The sequence below is a fragment of the Triticum aestivum genome, chromosome 1B, assembly GCF_018294505.1.
Source record: "Triticum aestivum cultivar Chinese Spring chromosome 1B, IWGSC CS RefSeq v2.1, whole genome shotgun sequence".
Classification (NCBI taxonomy): domain Eukaryota; kingdom Viridiplantae; phylum Streptophyta; class Magnoliopsida; order Poales; family Poaceae; genus Triticum; species Triticum aestivum.
This window is the reverse complement of record NC_057795.1, coordinates 206199918-206214021: the sequence shown is the minus strand read 5'-3', so window position 1 is coordinate 206214021 and position 14104 is coordinate 206199918.

Sequence of the window (14104 nt, the reverse complement as noted above, 5' to 3'; positions counted from 1 at the left end):
TTTCACTACAAAAAGAATACACTTCCGTGATGATACGTGTTTGTCACAGTAGGTCGCATTTTTTGTCATGCATGTACATCCATGAAAAATTTATGACAGAATCAAGATAGTCATACCTGTGCTGTCGTAGAAGTGTTCCATGACATTACCAAAATTATCATCACGGAAGTGTCCACTTCCATGACGATAAATCACGCATCATAGAATTGCTTTCATCAAGGGTGACCGACACGTGGCATCCACAGTAATGGAACACCATTAAGCTATCGGGTCGGGTTTTGGATCCAATAACCCGTTAACAGCCCCGACCAATGGGGATTTTCCATGTGTAAAATCATCATTGGCTGGAGGAAACACGTGTCGGCTCATCGCTGGGACAGATGTCATCCACTCATTGGACAGAAGGCACCTATGATACGTCGACACGTGGCACGACCCAACAGAGGCCCATTCCTGTGAAAAGGCCGGCCCGTTTGACTTGGTCAAAAGGTGGCGGGCCGGCCCATGGAAAGCATGTTAACGGTATGTTCGCATATAGCCCATTTACTGCCCGCTAACCCAAGGCCCGTACGCCCTATTCGAATTAGGCCCAGTAGCGTCATCTTGGCCATCCAATATGATTCTAGCCCGTTTTCACTTCTGGCCCATGTATGGCCCATGATGTCTTTCGGCCCATATGAGGCCCTATGTAACTCTTGGCCTATTAACGGCCCGTGGTGAAACTGGCCCGTAATGAATAGTGTATCACTTTACACCCATTAACATCCCGTGGTGAAAATGGCCCGTATATAACAGTGTATCACTTTATACCCGTTAACGGCATGTTATTCTGTTGGGCCGTTTCCAGCCCATGTTATCTTTCGGCCTTCTCAGAGCCCATTTATTCTTGGGCTCATTTCCAGCATTCGTTTACTTACCGCCCGTTACTGTCATTTTCTGCTTGTGGGCCAAATTCAGCCCATGGTTACAGTCGGCCCATTTGTGGTCCGTTAATACGTTGGGCCGTTTTCATAGCGTCATCAAATACGGCCTATTAACGATGGCCCATTATGGTCGGCCCATGAATGGACGATTCCAACTCTAGCCCGTTTACGGCAAGAATGCGGTCTGTTTGGCCCATGTTTGGCCAATCGATCATACGGCCCGTATAAGGCCCACTGATGATATGGCCCGTAGAAGGCCCATTGTTTTACGGCCCGTAGACGGCCCATTGTTTCTACAGCCCATAGAAGGCCCACTGTTTCTATGGCCCATAGAAGGCCCACTGTTTATATGGCCCGTAGAAGGCCCACTGTTTATATGGCCCATAGAAGGCCCACTGTTTCTACGGCCCGTAGGCCCAGTGTCACTACCGTAAATATTAGCCCATGGTTATTGTGGCCTAGTTTTAAAAAATAGGTTATTGCAGCCACTAGCAAAGCGCAGAAAAAGAACTGCACTGACTACAAGTAAACAAATAAACAAGACAACAAGGAAATAAATAAGCAAGCAACTTACACTAGGCTATCATGGCTATTACACATATTACATCCACTGGGCATCAAAGTTCGCCACCAGTGCAAATATAGGGAACACAGCAGCATATAAACGCCGCAGCAAAACAAGTGCAGCACTGAAACCACTTCAGAAGAGCTCGAGAAACAATATCCTGGGTACCCATAATGCTGGCAAGATGCTTAGCAAGCTTATTAACTTTCTCTTGTTTGGCGCTTAAGTCCTCCAGCGCTTGCTGTTGCACCAGAAAGTATGCATCTGAATTCTGCAGGGACTTCCTCAGTCCTTCGGCTTCCTGTCGCATAACATCTGATCGATGTCTTTCAACTTGAAGTTGAGACTCAAGAAGCCGAACTGATTCAGGCAACGAGTTCGAAGAGCTGGTGCCAGCAGTGGTAGCCAGTAACTCGAACACTACATCAAGACAGGACTTTGGGGTTGTCTCAGTGTCTTCAATATAGTTTTTATCAGCTTTCTTGGAGACCAACAGGGATGTCTCACTATCTTGAACCTTATCTGCATTACTTCCTTTACCATTGCATAACAGGGTACTCTTCTCCAATATTTTATCCGCGTTCTAAAAGAGAAACAAACAAACACATCTCAGGTTTACAATGTAGTATATGAAACTCATTTTGGTAAACCAGTTCAGTAGTAAGGTGGACAGGATAACAGCATGAAACAAACATATATCTATGTAGTATGGTCACTGTATGGTCTATATCATTCTAGTTTATGTTGCCAAATCAAGATAGATACAGTTCGAATCATATCTATTTAAGACAAAGCAGCATAGACAGAATATAAGTGTGGGAAACTACACAGCAATAACAACACTTGTAATGTGCATGGCATGAGAACATAACTGTTTATTCAATTGAAACTGAAATCAACATAGAGCAAGTTACAACAGCAAACAGCCAAACACGTTGAAGAAACAGGTTTAAAACATACCTGTTGCGCCATTGGAGTTTCAATTGCATCCTTCAAATTTGAAATTAGTTGGTATCAGTAAATACAGTGATGCAAGAGCAAAGTAGTATGAACCATAGCTACGGAACCTGACCTGAGAACAATTCTTCTTCTGCTTTAAGCGTTGACTTCGGGTTCGGAGTGGTGGTCCTCGTGATTTGGGCACTGCAGTTGCCTTACTAACTGCTCGTGTTTGGGTGCTCTGTGGTGGAGACGGTGCTGTGTCAACGGGAACTGGGTGTCTATCTGCTGGGGTTGGGGTTAGAAGGGGTGTAGCTGGTTCTCTGTCCAACTGGGTAGGGGTACAATCTGCATGAGTGTGGGTTATGTGTGGTGGGGCTGGTTCTTGGGCAAGTACAACCGTGGTTCTATCTGCATCGACAGGTAGCACGATCTTTTCTGAAGACCGTGTTTTTACTCCCACAGATACTGCCATCACTCCCTCCAATTGAAATGGCTGATAAACAAGAAAAGTAATTGAATGTACAGACATTGTAAGATAGACAGGTGCAATGGATAGTAGGGAAGAAAACAGGGCATGAAATAATTCACATTTATGTTGTCTAAGCAAACAGAATAGCAGGACATAATTTCACATATATGATGGCTAATTAAACAGGATAGCATGACACAATTTCACATGTATGATGGCTAACTAAACAGGATAGAATGACATACTTCAAAATATGATGACTATGTAAACAGGATGACATGATATAACTATACGATGTGTCTATTAAAGTGGTTGGCATGCCATAAATCACAAACATGCCGTCGATGGAAACATGATGGCATGATATAATTCACGGATAGAATGACATAATTTAAAATATGATGACTATGTAAACAGGATGAGATGATATAACTATATTATGTCTTTAGAAAATGGGTTGGCATGCCATAATTCAGATACATGCTGTCTATGTAAACATCATGGCATGACATAATTCAAATATATGATTTATATACTAAGGAAGTGAGCAGAGGGCAATCGCATATATGATGTGTCAACTAAGGAGATGGCATTCAATATTGTGTATATGATGTAAAAACTAAGCATTGCAATACAACATATGCATTATATGAGTAATATAACCCTGCCAAGTTTGAGCATACACCTCAGGGGGATAATAGGACTGGTCATCTGCCTCTGAATCCTCCTCTGAAGAGCTATCTGTAACCAGCAAGATATCTGCTTCAGCAGGTAGCATTGTCTGCTCTGAAGACCTTGTTTTCACTCCAGATTTCTCCATCACCAATTCAAATGGCTGATGCACAGGAAGAGCAGTTGAATATACAAACATTGTCGACAAAAGCAATGAGAAATACAAAAAAGGACGGCATGATATAATTCACATATATGACGCTTGCCTAAACAGCATGGCATTGCATAATTCACATACATAATGCCTTGCAACAAGATAACATTGCATAATTCACATATATAATGTCTTGCAACAAGATGGCATTGCATAATTCACATATATGGTAATTAGACACTAAACAGGTGGCATTCACACAAAGCATGTCTAAACTAAGCAAATGACATAGCAATGCAAGATACCATACGCACGATATGAGCAACATAACCCTGCCAAGTTAGGGCATGCACCTCGGGGGGGGGGAATATGACTGGTCATCTGTCTCTGAATCCTCCTCTGAGGAGCTATCGGTAACCAGCAAGACATGCGCTTCGTCAGATAGCATTGTCTGCTCTGAAGACCTTGTTTCCACTCCAGATTTTTCCATGACCGTGCCGAATGGCTGATGCACAGGAAGAGTAATTGAATGTACTAAAATTGTTGACAAATTTAACACGTAATAAAAAATGATGGCATGATATAATTCACATATAAGATGACTGGCTAACCAGGGTGGCATTGCAAAATTCACATATATGATGCCTGGCTAGACAAGATGGCATTGCATGATTCACATATACGATAAAGAAACTAAACAGATGGCATTGACACAAAGCATGTCTAAACTAAGCAGATGACATCTTTAATGTATACAGTAAGCAATGCAAGGCACCATATGCATGATATTACCAACATCAGCATGCCAAGTTAGAGCGAAGACCTCATGGGGTAAATAGGAGTGGTCTTCTCCTTCTGAATCCCCCTCAGAATAGTTATCTTCCTCTTGATTACGATCCGAAATGGGTGGAGGGGGGCTGCCTTTGCGCCCACCATGGAACGACGTCTGCATGAAATTTTATTGCCACGCAAGGCTCGTCTCTTTTGCTCTACATGATCAGTTCCATTGTGTACAATAACTGGCATGCATAGGAATAAAACATAGTGAGATTATGTAAGGAGTGCATGCACAAATCCAGAGTGATGGTAGCAAACTGTGGATAGACCCAAAACCAATGATAGCAGGCAGATAATAGCTTTAGTTAAAAAATACAGATAATGGCTCCTTTAATGTTTGTTTGCACCCAACATGAAACTCATAGTAGACACCGGAGATTAACCAGATAGTAGACAGATAGTACTGATTGCTGCCCCAATATGTACCCCACAACCATTTAAAAACTCAAGTTTCAGCATTAGTTTGGACCTGACTCGGAGTCTAATAGGTGAACACGACGATAATGTAGCATGTCATCATATTAAGCGACGCATAACGTAAGCAGACACGGAAGAGTGCGACCTCTCTTGCGGACCCGTGTAGTCCTCAAGGTCATCTGCTCAGTTGATGATGGTAATGCAGTTGTCGTGGCTGCCGGCGGCGGGGAAGAAGATCTGAGGCGGCGAAAGACAGTCTGGAGAGCGGATCCCTGCTGTGGTGAACCCTTCCGTCGTTGGAGCAGCTGAGCTGGGGTGGAACACAGCGCCGCAGGAGCAGGACAAACCACACAAGGTTTTCTTTGACACATATCTGTAACAGAAGTAATTGAGTAAGGGCTTGTTTGAATTTGAGGATTCTAACAATGCAGGGATAGGAAATAGACAGGAATAGGATAGGAATGCACGTGCAAAATAGAGAATTTAAAAACACAAGATTTCTGCCAATCTGGGTGTTTGATTCACAACAATTGGAAGATCACAGGATGCAAAAAAGCATGGTGAGATTAAGTCAAACCACAAGAAAATGTACGGTTATAATGCTATTATGCTACTATCTCTTAGTCTTGTGCTTGATGAATAGGAATATGAAAAGGAGGAGAAGTGGAAATTAGAATTCCTACGGTTTTTCTTTCAAGGAGACACTAAAGGAACAAATCCTACAGTTTTCCTTTGCTCCATTCCTTTGCACCAAATTCATGAAAAGTAGTACCATAGGAAACTTTCCAATTCCTATGTTTTTCATTCACTTTTCCTTTCAAGCACTGGCGATTCTAGTAGGCAGGCTTGAGCAAGGAAAATCCTACACTAAAAAAATGTTTTTGTGCTACTTCTATTACTTTGGACCCAGGCCACTGCCATACTAGCTCAACTCCCAGGCCCATCGACAAATGCACAGCTCAAACGCGCAGAGATAAATAATGATGGCGTTCAAGAGAGTCCATCACGGATAGCTAAGTTGCCTGGTACCTCACTGCTTGTCATATAGTAGGATAAAATAATCGTATTTCCCGTTACTACGAGTGCTCAGTGGACAATATATATAACATGTAGAGTAAAAAAGAGATGCAACAAGTGTACAACCTCTTTGGCGAAGCCATGTCGATCTCAGCGTGATTGGGTTGGCCGGTGAGGATGCTCCGGCTGACTTGGCTGTCGGATGAGGGGAAGAAGATCTTAGGCGTCTGGAGATGGAGCCCGAGGTACTGCTCCGCTGTGATGGAGGGTTTCAACGTTGGAGCAGCTCCGGTGAGTTGTACGACGCCGAGGCTGAAGCAGGACAAGAGAGACAACGAACAACGTTAACCTGAGTGGAATTCTAATAGCATCTCCAATACATGACGTAAAATACATAACCACAAAGTGCTAGATGTAAAATACATCAGCCGCTCATCTCTGAACTGCCTGTCGAAACTGAATTTAACTGTCGAAACTGAAGTTAACTGTCGAAACTGAATTTTGTTGTCAAAACTGAATTTTGCTGTCGAAACTGAACGCACTAGCAAGGTGAGGCTACTCGTCGGTCGACTGACTTTTTCATCTCTGGTCAGTCGATTTTGCAGCCATTGGATACGAAATCAAGGGCCTGCGGTTCATCTTCAACCTCCACCCCCCTCAGCCGCCAGCCACCACCGGCCAAACAGCAGCCCCCCGCTGCCCGCGGCCGGCGGTGCGCCGCCCCGCCCGCCCTGAAAACACTCCCCACCGCCGCCCCGGCCATCCCTCTAGGCCCCCCCTGTGCCGAGCTTTTTTCTCCGGGGATCCCCACGCCACCGCCCCGCCAACGCCCCGCCACCGCCGGCGACCACCGCCCCCATCCTGAACCCTAAGATAGATAGTGGGGTACCTCTCTGGCGAGCCCCACTCCACGCTGCGGCTGGTTCTTCCTTCACCCCGGCGAGCCCCCCCCCCCCCCTGAAAATCGACTGACCCAAAAGTCGATTCAGTCGACTGAAGTGTAGCTAAATTGGAGCAGCATCGCAAGCAAGAGCAAGAGCGAGAGCAGCTGCGCGAGCAAGAGCAATAGCAAGAGGAGACCAGGCAGGAGACCGAGAGCAAGAGCAGAGCAGCAGCGCGAGCGAGAGCTAAAGCAGCAGCAGCTCCTACTGACGTGGACGTCGCCGCCGAGGGAGTGACGTCGTGGAGGAAGTGGCCCGCGACGCCGCCGTGGATGGAGCCGCGCCGTGTCGGCTCGGGACCGAGCGCCGGCAACACCGTGAGATCGAATCAAGAAGAAAATGCGGCGATTAGTGTACAACCTCTTTGGTGGCGCCGATTAGGCCGCATCTTCATCCGAGGAAACGGTGATGATGATGCTCTTCCGGTGGTGCAGGTGAAGACGGCGGTGTGGGAATGGAGGTGGCGCGAAAGACGAGGGGAACGTCAGGGCAGCTCCTTCGAGGTGGAGGACGGGGTGGCTGAACCGGCGGGACGATGAGATCGACGACGGATCCTCATCCGGTACGGTGGATGAGGGACGTCGAGGTGTTGCCGTGGACGACGTCGTCGGGGAAGAGGCTCTGGCTGGGTGGCGGACGGAGCAGGGTGTGGGGTTTTGTCGCGGGTTTTCGCGGCCTCGGTGTACGAATGGGTGGGCGGATGGGATGGCAGTGGGGAACCATGGCTTAGAGACGCGCTTCTCCGAAATGTGGGGTAAGTTACGAAAGTATCCCCACCGATTTGAGGCGGTTCTTTCGGTTCAGGGGTACCACGGGCATTTCACGTGTCGGGATTTCACAGGAGGTGGGAGTTTTCGCGCGCGTTGTAATTGCGGAATAGCAAGGCGCGGGTTGAGATGGAGGGAGTTGTCGGAGCACAACGAGACAAAGATATATCTTAAATATTTCGGGCTAACAAGGCGCGGGTTGAAGAGGCGGGAGTTTCGCAGCATGATAGACAGAGACGCTAGCTTGAATTTTTGGCATAACAAGGCGCGGCTTGAAAATTCGGAAGAACAAGCTTAACATGTACCCAAAAAAAAGACAATTTGCACCTCAACACGCACAACACACACACAAACACCATTTAGACTAGAGTAAGGTACACCTGCATTACACACATGAGATTTGGCAACCAAATTATGAATAAATTCCACATTATAGCATGCAAGCTTTGAGTCATATATGCATGATGTAGATGTTCGTTTAATTCTTATAGTTCATTTCATTCAAAATCATCTAGTTTTTATAAGAAAGCTAATCTATTTTAAGATTCATGGAATTGTGCGTCGTAAGACATAAAGTAAAAACAAATAATGGCAAATCATGTAGAAAAACATTTGGGCAATTCTGATACGGAAGATTCTAGATCAAATAAGAAGTGCTTGTGTTTTGATGTTTGTGCATTATGCTTAAGTTCAACCATGGAGTCTTCTAGATTATACATGTGGCGAAATCTGGTGGAATCTAGATGATATCCAACGGCCAGTAGTGCTCAAATTTGCCATCTTTGGACCATCGGATTCGCCTCATCCAACGACCATCTTTCAAAGTTAAAGTTACCCGCACACAATATAAAAAAATATAAAATATAAAATATATATATATATATATAGGGGTATAGATATAGATATGTGATGCGAAAGCCGCCCATCATCTCCAATTAGAATAGTGTGTCCATGCACGGATGCGACGTGGCCAAATGATGTCTGCCATCGGTATCTCAAATTCAAATCAGTCTGACCTTGTTCAATGTGTATACATTACTACATGCTCGTTTCCAAACCACACCGTGCAGATCTCCGTTATATTCATGCATGCATGGGTTTCAAACATCAGGATCTCTTATTCAAATATTTGGATTCAACTTTACATTGATTATGACCTCACCTATTCTTTTACACCCACACAGTAGTCTTCCCTTTATAATTGTACCACTAACTTTCTCTCGTGCATGCATGCACACACACTACCAGTCGGCATTATCCATCGCACGCATGCAATCTTTTTCTTCAGGTCGGTCTCCCATGAAGGCACACACCAACACACATCCCCCTCTCCATCATATCGGGCATTCTTTATCTCTCACGCGTGCATGCGCAATGATCGATGTTCCTCTATGTATGTGTGTATATAGCTAGGTCTTTCATAGTTTTCCACGCAAACCAATCAATCGATATATCTAGTGAGGTCTCACCCTCTTTCCCACGTCCACATCGATCAATCTATACCTCTCTATATAGGATTAACATATATAGCTAATACACCCACATTAATTATATATCCAACGTCCCCCCTCTCATCATCCATGCCTTCCGCTTCATCTCTCAGACGCGTGCACAATGGCGAAGACAGGGGGCAGTAAGGGCCCTGCCCCCTCCCCCCTAACATCACTATATATCGAGGCTAATATGAATGTGATCATTAGACAATTGCTGCTAAAAATGGTTTAAGTTCATGAATTGACCCTCCTCGTAAAGGATTAGCAATGCTTGGCCCCCTAGTTCATTTATTTTCATGGCTCCACCACTGCGTGCAACAACGCACGTGTTCGGCCCCTCTCTCTAAATATCGATCTCGCACTTGTGCATTCCTTCATAGTCTCCCTCTACTCGGCCCCTCGCACTATCTTCTAGCCCCCACCGGATTTTGCCACATGTACAATCTAGCAGACTCCATGGTTGAACTTAAGCATAAAGCACAAACCTCAAAACAACAGTGGTTCTCTTTTGTTCTAGAATCTTCCGTATCATAACTGCCCAGACTTTTTTTCTAGTTAAATTGCCATTATTTGTTTTTACTTTATGCTTTACAATGCACAATTCCATGAATCATAAAATAGATTAGGTCTTCTTTGATTCAAAGGATTCTCAAAGGAATTTTGGAGGATTCTAATCATTAGGAATTTTTCCTATCTTGGTTGTTTGATTCGTAGGATTGTAAACCATAGGAATTTTTCCATATGATTCATTTGCACTAGATTTCATAGGAAACATCCCATCCACTCAAACCTTTTTGAAAGAATTCTCCATTTTTTCTATGCACAATCAAACACTCGTACAATCCTGTAGGATTCAAGATGACATTCCACTATAATCCCATGTTTTTCCTATTCCCGTGTTCTTAGCTTTTTTATAAAAACTAATTGATTTTGAATGAGATGAACTATAAGAATTAAATGAAGGGCTACATCAGGCATATATGACTCAGAGCTTATATTCTATAGTGTGGTATTTATTCATAATTTGGTTGCAAAATCTGATGCGTGCAATGCACGTGTACCTTACTAGTACTTCGAGTATGTGCAAAACACGTAAATTAGAATACCAATGGCACGCTACACAGTGTCTCTCTTACAGTTCATCAAGCCACGTGGTGCATGTGGAGGCGTTGTCGCGACCTCCTTGCGTGGATTGATCACAGTGACATGCTGCTTGTTCCAGAAGAATGTACTCGTCCTCCCTGAGCCATACTGGCGGTACATGCATGAAGCGAAGATGTGCACGCACGCCACGCATGCACTCATTCCCTCGCACGCATACACAGGTACACGGGCGGACGCAATTTTGTACCAAGATCCACCTCATGTGATAATTTGACGCGTGTAAAGTCATTCACTTTATTGATGGTCAATTAATACAGTGCATGCAAATTGAGTGGACGTGAGGGCGGAAGAAAGACATTATTACTCCAGTGCGCGCATGCGAGTAGTTAAATCGTGGGTTGCTAGTAGTACTTCCATTGGTCTCCTTCGTATTTTGTGCCAATTTTTGATAGTAACATAATATTTACGCATTTGAGCAGTGTAGTACTTGAAATTTATGTTCCGCTAAACTCATCGGGAGCCGTTTCAGGCCTCGAAACCAAAACCATCAATTAATCTTTACATTGTTCCCATCACATTCGAAAGCCTGCTCACACCTACTAGTACGTACCAAACCTGAACGTGTTCCCACTATGCAGGTATTAGTACTAGTGCTAGTACTTAGGTTATAAAAAGGGGAACTACCTAACCGAAAATTACTCTACCTTTCCTCCTCATAAGTGCTTATTCTTCATCCGTCGTTGCCATAGCCGGTGAGCACAGCTCTAGGTCGAGAACTACTCATAACAAGGGAGCGGCAACCATGGCTGCAGAAAAAAAAGAGGGCTCGCCGCCACGCAGAGACCTCGAAAGATCTCTCACGGGCAGGCGATGGCTCCCAGGAGTGCCCTAGCCGCGGAGGCGAACATGCCGAGTCGGCAGAGCTGGAGTCGTTATCCCTTGATGACATGCCCGATCAGCTCAATAAGCACCTCAATAAGCAGAAGGAGTTCATCCAAGGCTTGATGGAGTTGCTGAAGGAGAGCCTCGACGACATGCCCGCTGAGCTCAATCAGCAGGGTGAATTGACTGCTGGCTTGGCGATGCTGCTGAAGAAGTGCATTACCTCAGAGAAGAAGGAGACCGGCGAAACCTGTGACTTCAGGAGGACAAGGCGAAGCTCTGCCATGAGATCGACCTGTTGAAGGAGAAGAACGCTGGCTGGATGAAGCTGTATGAGAATAGTAGTTGCTCGATGAAGATGTTGCAGGCCCTCGTCATGGAACAGAAGGAGGAGTTGGCGAAGCTCCGCATCGAGCACCCGGCTACTGTCAAGGTACGTAATGCGGCCGTGGAACAGATGATGAAGGCTCGCATCGAGAAATTCCGTGTCATGGATAGATTGAAGAAGATGGTAGAGGAGACGCGCAAGGAGATGGAGGTCGTGGAGGCGATGAAGAAGCAGTTATGACTCTGTGGCGAATTAGATCATTTGGGATGATAATCTTCCTTCTTCTTTTGCTGCTGTGTTTCATCTTTTGCTTCGGGTGTTTCGCCGCACGTGTCACGTTCTCTATGAGGCATGAGTAGAACAATGGTTTTTTTGAGGGAATGAATAGAACAATGCTAACAATGAGATGACTAGCAAATTAGATCATTTTTTATTGCCATATGGCACTGGGCTGCCGTGTTTCGTGCTCCTCCGTCGCAGTACTACTCCAGTGGAAAACTTGAGTATACCGCACGGTTCTTTGCTCCTCCTCGATCAGGTCGTCGGCGCATTTATACGAGCAGTCAAATCACAAGGCCCCGCCTTCCAGCAGTAATGAGCCGTCAAATCACAAAGGCCCTTGCCTCTCGTGAAACCGACCAAGCTAGACTGCCCCGCCCTCTAGCCTTTTAAAAAATGTATACTTTTGTACAGCAGTAGTACCGATGGATTGCGCCATGGAGCAAAACTTGAAATTAAAAAAAAGGTGGTACATATAGAGAGCGCTCGTCGCCAGATTATGCATATAGTACTATTAAAAAGTCTAGTCACAATAATGGTGTCCAGCACAACCCACCCCTCAAATAAAACTAAGCACCCTGGAATTCTATGACAAAACTAAGCACCCTGAAATTCTTTGACAACTAAACTGCTGTCTATATGATGTTGGCCATATATATTGTGCGTATATAATGTGAAGAAATGAGTGGTAGTACTATACCAACTAAAAGATGAAATGTAAGAAACACTAGTATGTACGTACTGAAGTGTTAAAGTAACAAGAAGAAACATAACATAGTTTTGTTGGGGGCTCAGCACAACACACCCCTCAAATTAAATTAAGCACACATGAAATTAAACTTTGCAACTATTACTTTAGACACTGCATTAGAACCACCATGAGCAACGACACTGCGACCTTACTCGGAGTCCTCGTCCACATCCTCGACTTCGTCCTTGTCCCTCTTCCTCTTGGCTGATACTTCTTTGCTTGAACCGCCAACTTGGCTGTTGCTCTTCATCCAACCCTTGTAGATATTGAAACAAAGGTAGCCATCCATTGCAGCATAGTGGATGTGGTCTATATCTAGTACATTCCGCTGCCATGCATGACGATGAAACGTGTATGGAGGTTTCTCTAGTTTACCGTACGAAGGATGAACCATGGATCCTGCCAGGTCAGCATTGAAGGCTGACGAGAGGAAACCAGCCGATTCTTCTGGAGGTCGAAGGTGTTGCCTACAATGAGGCATATCCGACGTAGGACTTCTTTGTCGTTACCAAAGTCTACAGTAATGAATTTGACTAGGTTGCTCTCGAGGAAGTCCTTAAAATCCTGGCACTCAACGTCGGCATGGCATATGTGGTAGACCAAGCATAAGTCATGCACGCAAACCTGGATCATAGCGGGCTTCTTCCTCTCTTCATCCTCTAGATCCTTCTCTCGTCCCAGGACTGTGGTGTACTCAACATCTAGCCCAGCGACCCACTCATCATCTGAGTCTTCGAACATGCGTCTGAAGCCAGAAAGGCATCCTTTCACCGTCGTGGAAGAATGGGTCTAGATGACGTCGAACTCATCGCCGGTGATGGTTCTAACCTTGTACTCGTCGCCGATCAGGGAGATTTGGGACGCCATGGATTTGGGAGGAGGGTTAGGATTAGTGGAACAGCCATAATGTGAATGGACGGGACGACTAGGAGCGAACCGCCGTAGTATTGAAGGACGTGCAGGGACGAGTAGGAGCGAACTACTAGCGTGCGAACGGCGGGGTAGTGGATTTCCATTCTCCCATGATACGGGATTCCGAGAGCCCTTGGATCTGAGATCGAACAATTGCATGGCGTGATTCTAGACCTATGGGTGAATATCCTATCCTGGATGGTTATTCTGCAAATTTTCAGCAACTTAGCATGCGACCGTTTGATCTCAGATCCAAGGGCTGCCAGCAGCCCGTATCTCAGATCTCAGGCCTACCACGACCGTCGTGTCGCTCGCGCGGTCGCGCCCTTGGAGATTTAACATGGTGTGTTAGGCTATCTGATGTTGGCATATCATACATAGTCATCACTTAGTCACTCATACTACAACAAGGTTTTGGCTATAAGGTTGGCTATAAGTGTTTTTTACTTCTCTCTATCTCTTTCTTTGTACTCCCTCCGTCCCATAATATAAGAACATTTTTGACACTAGTGTAGTGCCAAAAACGTTCTTATATTATGGGACACAGGGAGTACTAGTATTTATTGCATTTGCCAAGGAGTGACCTCTTCCAATGAAATGGTGTTGCTAAGTTTGCTTCATTTAATTAGCTATAGACTCAAAAGTCTTTTC